We start from the raw sequence: 7,608 nt of genomic DNA, 5'->3' as shown, positions 1-7,608 counted from the left end.
TCGCCACGGCCCAACAGAGCCAGCACCAGGCGCTGGTCACCCTCCGGAAGGAGCAGGAACAACGGTTTGAAGCCCTGGTGCTGGTGCAGCAGGAAGATTGCCAGGCGTTCCGGCACCTGCTCGCTTCAGCGGGGACCACCATCACCACCGCCGCGGACCCTCCCCACCTCACCCTAACGAAGATGGGTCCACACGATGACCTCGAAGCCTTCCTCGCTCTGTTTGAGCAGGCAGCAGAGGCGTGGGGTTGGCTGGTGGAACAGCGCGTGGCGCGCCTCCTCCCCTGCTAACGGGTGAGGCGCAGCTGGCCACACTACAGCTCCCCGCCGACATCCAGCTGGCCTATGCCGACCTCTGCAGGGCCGTCCTTCAATGTGTGGGCCACACCCCGGAGCAGCAACGGCAGCCCTTCCGCGCGCTGCACCTGGAGGAGGTCGGCCGGCCGTTCGCGTTTGGCCAGCAACTCCGGGATGCCTGCCGGCAGTGGCTGAGGGCCGACAACTGCAACGCCGAGGGAATCATCGACCTGGTGGCACTGGAACAGTTCATCGCCTGACTTCCAGAAGGAGCAGTGGAGTGGGTCCAGTGCCATCGCCCGGTGTCACTGGATCAGGCCATCAAGCTGACGGAGGACCATATGACGGAGGACCATATGGCGTTCCAACAGCAGGACAGCGTGTCTCCTCTTCTCCCCTCTCTTCTCTCTCTCTCTCTCTCTCTCCCCTTCTGTTTCTTGTCCTCACCCCATTCCCCCACCGCAGAGGTGGGGGCCGGCTCCACCCCAGCCGGCCCGCCGCACTCGCGGTGCCCTACCGTTTCCTACTTCCATGTCTGTGTCTTCCCCCCCTCAGGTGAGTGAGCTCCAAAACACCAGTGCAAAGAGAGAGCCTGGGCCGGTTTGCTGGCACTGCGGGGAGCCGGGGCACCTCCAGCATCAGTGCTTGGCGATGGAGGTGGGCGCGGTGGTCCAGATCCCCGATGCACCAGGGACCACCCTCGATCGGGCCGGAGCGTATCGCATACCGGTGAGTATCCAAGGGGATACATATCAGGCTTTGGTGGACTCCGGCTGTAATCAGACCTCAATCCACCAAAGCCTGGTGCAAGATGAGGCATTGGGGAGAGCACAATTGGTGAAGCTGTTGTGTGTGCACAGGGATGTTCACAACTACCCTTTAGTGTCGGTCCACATTCTATTTCGAGGGGAGAAATTTAGAGTAAAGGCGGTGGTTAATCCTCGCCTTACCCACTCGATAATTTTGAGGACTGATTGGCCGGGATTTCGGGAGCTAATAACTCATTTAGTGAAGAGTGGGTCCTGCCATAGTTTAGCGGGGGGAGGTCCCAGTGTGGCGTTGGCGGGAGCAGCTGTCACAGAGCCATCTACGTCATCACCACGTCAGAGTGAGGAGCCGCCAGCTCCTCTTCCCTCTCTCAAGGAATCCCTTGTGGATTTCCCGTGAGAGCAGTCGCGAGATGAGACTCTGCGGCATGCGTTTGACCAAGTGAGAGTAACCGATGGTCAAACACTCCAGCCAAACGCCACCCCGTCCTTCCCCTATTTCTCCATTATGAGGGATAGAGTATACCGAGTGACAAAGGACACTCAGACTAAGGAGCCGATAACACAACTTTTGATCCCAAAGAGCTGCCGGGAATTGGTATTCCAGGCGACTCACTTTAATCCCATGGCTGGACACTTGGGGCAGGATAAGACACTAGCCCAAATAATGGCCTGGTTCTATTGGCCAGGGATTCGCGGCGATGTCCGTAGGTGGTGTACGGCATGCCGCGAATGCCAGTTAGTAAATCCAGAGGCCATCCCAAAAGTGCCTTTGCGCCCTCTACCATTAATTGAGACCCCGTTCAAAAGAATTGGGATGGATCTCGTCGGGCCATTAGATCAGTCAACACGAGGGTATCACTTTATTTTAGTTCTGGTGGACTATGCAACGCGATATCCGGAAGCAGTGCCGCTTCGCAGTATCTCCACACGTAGTATTGCGGAAGCACTCTTCCACATCATCTCCCGAGTCGGAATCCCCAAAGAGATTCTGACTGATCAAGGCACTATGTTTATGTCACACACACTGCGCGAACTGTATGGGTTACTGGGAATTAAGCCGATCCACACCAGCGTTTATCACCCACAAACGGACGGCTTAGTCGAACGGTTTAATCGCACCCTCAAAAACATAATTAAAAAATTTGTAAGCAAGGATGCATGTAACTGGGATAAATGGCTCGAGCCCCTGCTTTTCACAGTGCGAGAGGTCCCACAAGCCTCCACGGGGTTCTCCCCGTTTGAATTATTATATGGGCGTAAGCCACGTGGCATCCTAGATGTGCTGCGGGAAAATTGGGAGGAGGGACCTTCCCCGAGCAAAAATGAAATTCAATACGTTATTGACCTGCGCACAAAACTCCACACACTCACGCACCTAACCCAGGAGAATTTGCGGCAGGCTCAAGAATGGCAAATCCGCCTGTACGACAGGGACACGCGCCTTAGGGAGTTCGCACTGGGAGATAAAGTGCTCATGCTGTTGCCCACGTCGAGCTCCAAATTGATTGCCAAGTGGCAAGGACCCTTTGAGGTCACACGGCGAGTTGGGGACATCGACTATGAGGTGCGGCGAATGGACAGGGGTGGGGCGTTACAGATTTACCACCTCAATCTGTTAAAACTTTGGAATGAGGAGGTCCCCGTGGCGTTGGTGTCGGTGGTTCCAGAGAAGGCAGAGCTGGGGCCGGAGGTTCAAAAAGTAAAATTGACATCGCCCACCGCTCCGGTCCCCTGTGGAGACCACCTCTCTCCGACCCAACTCACGGAGGTAGTCCAGTTGCAGACAGAATTTTCTGATGTATTCTCTCCCCTGCCCGGCCGCACCCACCTCATAGAACACCACATTGAGACACCCCCGGGGGTGGTAGTGCGCAGCCACCCTTACAGACTGCCTGAATACAAAAAAAAGGTGGTTCGGGAAGAATTCAAGGCCATGCTCGACATGGGCATCGTCAAGGAGTCCCACAGTGACTGGAGCAGCCTGGTGGTCTTGGTTCCCAAGGCCGACGGGTTGGTCTGGTTCTGTGTGGACTACAGAAAAGTCAACGTGGTGTCTAAATTCGATGTGTACCCAATGCCTCGTATTGACGAGTTGCTTGATCGACTAGGCACGGCTCGTTTTTATTCAACACTGGATTTGACAAAGGGATATTGGCAGATCCCCTTGACTCCATTATCCCAAGAGAAAACGGCCTTTTCCATACCGTTTGGCTTACACCAGTTTGTCACACTTCCTTTTGGGCTGTTTGGGGCGCCCGCTACGTTCCAGTGGCTTATGGATAGGGTCCTCTGCCCCCATGCCACCTATGCGGCCGCATACCTCGACGACATTATTATCTATAGTAATGACTGGCCGCGGCATGTACAACACCTGAGGGCCGTCCTTAGGTCGCTGAGGTGAGCGGGTCTCACAGCCAACCTGAAGAAGTGTGCGATTGGGCGGGTGGAAGTACAGTATCTGGGCTTCCACTTGGGCAATGGGCAGGTGTGTCCCCAAATTAATAAGACGGCAGCGATTGCGGCCTGCCCAAAGCCCAAGACCAAAAAGGGGGTGAGACAGTTCCTGGGGTTGGCTGGCTACTATTGTAGGTTTATACCTAATTATTTGGATGTCACCAGCCCGCTGACTGATCTCACTAAAAAGGGGGCACCAGATCCGGTCCAGTGGATGGAGCAATGCCAGCGGGCTTTGTCTGAGGTAAAGGCTGCACTGTGTGGGGGGCCACTATTACACTCCCCTGACTTCACTCTCCCCTTTGTTTTGCAGACAGACACGTCGGACAGGGGGCTGGGGGCTGTTCTGTCCCAGGAGGTGGAGGACCACCCAGTGCTGTACATCAGCAGGAATCTGTCGGTGCATGAGGGCCACTACAGCACTATAGAGAAGGAGTGCCTTGCCATCAAGTGGGTGGTCCTCGCCCTCCGCTACTACTTACTGGGACGCCCTTTCACCCTCTGTTTGGACCACGTGCCCCTCCAGTGGCTCAACCGCATGAAGGATGCCAATGCACAGATCAGCCATTGGTATCTGGCACTCCAGTCGTTTAAGTTCAAGGTGATCCACAGGCCGGGGGCGCAGATGGTCGTGGCGGATTTCCTCTCCTGTCAAGGGGGGGGGGGAGTTGGCTGCAGGCTGGACGGCTCGCCGGCCTGAGTCGGGCAGTGGGGGTATGTGGCAGCAGGGGAGTGGTCAAGCGTCGGTCTGTAAACAGAGGGTGGAGTCAGGGAAGGTAAGTGGCAGAATCACTACACCTGATGTTAGTTAACCTGTGTTTGTGTGTCTTCCCCAGTGACCACGCCCTATAAAAAGGAGAGAGAGAGAGCAGAGGAGGAGAGCTCTGCCCAACCAGAATGTTTGTGTGTGTGTGACTGGGAGAGTCGTAAAATAACAGCTGAATAGCTAAAATAAAGAGTTTGAGAACTCAGTTCTGGCCTGCCGTGCTTCTGTGCTCCACCCACCTTAAACGATTGCAACAGTTAACTATTTTCCTGATGTCATCATCATATTCAGGGTCTTGTAAAACAGAACAATTCAATTTCCGGTATCCTGGTTATACAGGTTTAGATTTTAATTTTCAAAGATGGTGAAAGAAGCAGACTCAGGCCCAAAGGTTCACTGGTTCAGTTCCCTGAACCAGCAGGAAAAATGTGGGGTAGTGAATAAACAGTACTTTCTCTCCCTCTGTATCATGGCTGACGTGCCCTTGAGCAAGGCACCTCACCCCCAACTGCTTCCCAAGCACTGTAGCATAACTGCCCACTGCTCTTGGTATGTGTGTGTGTGCTCATTGTTCACTTGTGTCCATCTGTTCACTGCTTCAGATAGGTTAAATGCAGAGGAGGAATTTTGCCGTGCTTGAGTGTGACAAAAAAGGCTTCTTCTTCTAACACAAGCATGATCTGTAACAGAGCATGAGAAATATTGTCAATAAAAATAATAATAGCCACAAATAAAGGTATGAGACAATCTGAAATGAGTCAGAGGCCAATGCATGTTTTCAGTGTTGTGTCTTAATGAAATTCAGAATACAGAGACATTAACTCAGCACCATACTAAATTAAATTACCAAATGTGTATGCAGAAACAGATAGATCAGCAGCTAAGTCATGCAGGATCAGGATTTGCAATACCCGAACGCTAACAGAATAAAAAACTGCTGTCTTTCAGTCTAGGAGTGATAAGTGACAGGAATTTTAGAACATGTATTGCAGCAAAGTCAGATTGGACAAGAGAAGGTGAAAAGAAATCCTAGACAAAAACAGAGAAGCTTAATGTTCTGAATCTGTTGCCGGGGGAAACACATGAGAGCAACAAGTTTTTAATTTTGGCTGGGAAAAACTAGTTGGCTATTACTGCTCCACCCACACTCTGTTAGGACTTGGACTTTGTTGGCCTCTAGAGGCCGCTATCATTCCTTTTTGTTGTCATGTTTGTTTTGACTGCTAGAGGCCACTATTGTTTCTGTGTGTTGTGTTTTGTTTTTCCATGTGCCTTGTGCCCCGCCTAGTCCTCATTATTGTCACCTGTGTTCTATTTAGTTTGTGTATTTATACTCCCTCAGTTTGGCCTCTAGTCACGGAGTCTTTTTGCTATGCTGTTTAGTGCTAGTTACCTCTGTCCCATGTGCCTTGCCTATGTCCTTGTGTTCTTTGTATTTTTGCTTTCTTTTGGACTTTGTGGATTTTGTTTTTGACTTTTTGGATCTTCTGAGTGTTTGGATTTTTACCCCTTCTTTTCTGGTTATTGGCTTTTGTATTGATTTTGAACTTTTGGATTTTTTATTTTTTCTCTTATATCTTCTGAGTGTTTTGGATTATACTTTTTTGATTTTTTGCATTGTAAATAAACTGTTTTTTGCTACTCTACTTTCGCCTCACACCTCTGCACTTCAGTCATTCCCCTGGTGGCCTAGTGGGGGTTTGCTGGATCACTACACCAGCAACCTGGGTTTGATTCCCAGCAAAACCCTAACACACTCTGAGCAGGAGTTTAGTGGAGATGCTCAGATGGGACAGAGAGAGGCTGCAAGAGTGATGGAGGTTTGGCGGAAGCGCTTGTTGAGAACGGAGACATGATAAGCATTACTGTACACTACTATACCAGCTTTTGACATATTGACTGATTTTGGACTTGTGGACACCGGGACTTAGTTGTTTTAGGGGTGGGTGTAGGGAACACCATGCAGGGGTATTGACCGATGGCCTATACAGGTCCAGAATGGTATCCATACATGGCCTTTACAGACCCAGCTGGCAGGATGGCAGCAACAGCATGGAATTTTGTGAGGAAGAGGGAAATTATAGTGGTGAGAAGAGGGAACGTGATTGGGAGACAGTGAATTGCAGGAGCTCTGCAAGAGCATCTAGCTGTAAGAGGAAGAAAAACGATGCAGCTAGCTCAGGTGGCACTGAGAGTGAAGGAAAAGAGGAGGAGAAACAAGCGCAAAGGGCCGGATTTTTTAACATAGTTGTAGGATTTGAGGGAGAAGGAGGCATAAAGAAAATTGATCCATTAAAATTAACAAAAGCAATTAGAGGACAAATTGGGGAAGTGAGAGAGTGGATAATAATGGCCAAGTAATTGAAGAGTAGTTGGATGAAAATAATCTAGTATGCTTAAACAATGGCTGCAAAACAAGGATAGATATACACATTGGAAAGGAGTCTGTGCTTGATCTTACACTGGTCTCGAGCAATATTGCACCAATATGAGATTGGAGTGTATACCAAGAAGGAACAATAGGAAGTGACCATTACCCGGTAATATGTAAAATCAACATCCCTACAACACTCACTGCAGAAGGTAGGGGAGGGAAATGGATATTTGAGAAGGCCCAATTGGGAGGAATTCCAGAAGGAGAGCAATAAATACCTTAGTCAGATTGAGCAAAATACAGAAATAGATATATTTGATGACAAAATAAGAGAGGCTATAATATCAGCAGCATTAAAAGCCATCCCAAAAAGTACCATGGTGGGATGAAAGCAGTACCATGGTGGGATGAAACATGTAAAGAAGCAGTGATGAATAGAAATAAAGCATTTAAGATATTGAAAAGAACACACAATTTCCAACAAATTGTTCAGTACAAGCAGGCACAAGCAGTAGTAAGGAGAACAATAAGACAGACAAAATGCTCATACTGGAGGAAATACTATGACTCAATTGGCAGTGCTACTCAGATAGGAGAGGTATGGGGGATGATCCAAAAGATGGGTGGGAATAGGGAGTGAAATTATCCTGTACTGAGCAATGGAAATTAAGTGGCAATAATTAACAAAGAAAAGGCAGAGATGATGGTAAATATATTTGTCAGAGTGCATAGTTCAGGTAATTTGTCAGAGGAGGGAAGAAGAGGTAGAGAGAAAACTAAATCTGAAAACTTGCAGGCACTAAAAAGGAAGGGGCGAGTTGATGATGAACAAAATGTCCCATTTAGTATGGGAGAATTAAAAAGAGCACTGTCTAAAACTAGGAAGACTGCACCAGGGAAAGATGAAATATGCGACAATATGTTAAAATATTTAAGTGTGGAGGGACT

This window comes from Neoarius graeffei, chromosome 8 (assembly GCF_027579695.1).
Source record: "Neoarius graeffei isolate fNeoGra1 chromosome 8, fNeoGra1.pri, whole genome shotgun sequence".
In the NCBI taxonomy this organism is placed as follows: Eukaryota; Metazoa; Chordata; class Actinopteri; order Siluriformes; family Ariidae; genus Neoarius; species Neoarius graeffei.
This window is presented reverse-complemented; position numbering follows the sequence as displayed.